This window comes from Pinus tabuliformis, chromosome 1_2 (assembly GCF_031772625.1).
Source record: "Pinus tabuliformis cultivar Carrire ecotype Pingquan chromosome 1_2, CPIR1, whole genome shotgun sequence".
In the NCBI taxonomy this organism is placed as follows: domain Eukaryota; kingdom Viridiplantae; phylum Streptophyta; class Pinopsida; order Pinales; family Pinaceae; genus Pinus; species Pinus tabuliformis.
The window spans coordinates 1,138,384,246-1,138,385,204 of record NC_142298.1 but is presented as its reverse complement, the minus strand read 5'-3'; the positions used below and the strand labels follow the sequence as shown (position 1 = coordinate 1,138,385,204).

The following is a 959-nucleotide window of genomic DNA, read 5'->3' as shown; positions in this document are numbered from 1 at the left end:
ACAATCATGTTAATAACATCTGACTAATAAAAATATTATTCTTTCATTTAACAATAAAGTTGACCAACAATCCAAAAATTTGACTTTGACCGGATGTTAATACCAACAATGGGGAAGAAAAATCTTTTTGCATTCAGAGGTAAATCATCCCGGCAGAGAAGCTATACGAAACACGGTAAACCTTCCAAACTTACAAATGGCGGGTGGTGGCACCAACTTATAAGTTTGAAATGCAGCCGGAGCGCATCCAAATATTTAAAAGGAACTGCGGGATCCTCGTCGTTGTTAGTGAAGGGCTGCAGCAATTAACAAAGCTTTTACTGGTATAATGCCGAAAACAAGTTAAACAGTGTAAGCGCATCTGGTGTAGTGGTATCATAGTACCCTCCCACGGTACTGACCAGGGTTCGATTCCCTGGATGCGCAAATAAGGAATTTTAATTCTTTCAATTTTTCTCGTTGGTCAACAGAAAGGAGGGTAATGAAAAAGGAAATTGATACTGCACGCCCGGTGGGACTCGAACCCACAATCGCCTGATTAGAAGTCAGACGCCTTATCCATTAGGCCACGGGCGCTGGACTGTTCAAACTTTTCTTGCTAATGCTACCTCTCCTAACTTAAATTAACATTGCGTGCACGCCCGGCGGGACTCGAACCCACAATCGCCTGATTAGAAGTCAGACGCCTTATCCATTAGGCCACGGGCGCTGGACTGTTCAAAGTTTTCTTGCTAATGCTACCTCTCCTAACCTTAATTAACATTGCGTTCGCTAGAGAGGAGGGTAAATTTTTTCCTTCTATGTCCGTAATATTTCTCTTGGCAGATGAAAACAGACTCTGACACTGCACGCCCAGTGGGACTTGAACCCACAATCGCCTGATTCCTTATCCATTAGGCCACCGGCGCCCGACAGTTTAAAATCTTTTTCTAATACTACCCGTCCCGTCCTAAAGATCA

The 959-nt window shown here is 43.4% G+C and overlaps 3 non-coding genes across 3 annotated transcripts; 1 reads left to right on the top strand and 2 right to left on the bottom strand.

The window, feature by feature from the left end:
• Positions 1 to 355: 355 nt before the first annotated feature.
• On the top strand, positions 356 to 426 carry TRNAG-CCC (transfer RNA glycine (anticodon CCC)). The gene has a single exon. It is a non-coding gene; the product is annotated as a tRNA-Gly (tRNA).
• Positions 427 to 503: 77 nt separating this feature from the next.
• Positions 504 to 576, bottom strand: TRNAR-UCU (transfer RNA arginine (anticodon UCU)). Its single transcript has one exon. It is a non-coding gene; the product is annotated as a tRNA-Arg (tRNA).
• Positions 577 to 636: 60 nt separating this feature from the next.
• On the bottom strand, positions 637 to 709 carry TRNAR-UCU (transfer RNA arginine (anticodon UCU)). Its single transcript has one exon. It is a non-coding gene; the product is annotated as a tRNA-Arg (tRNA).
• Between the last annotated feature and the right edge of the window lie 250 nt (positions 710 to 959).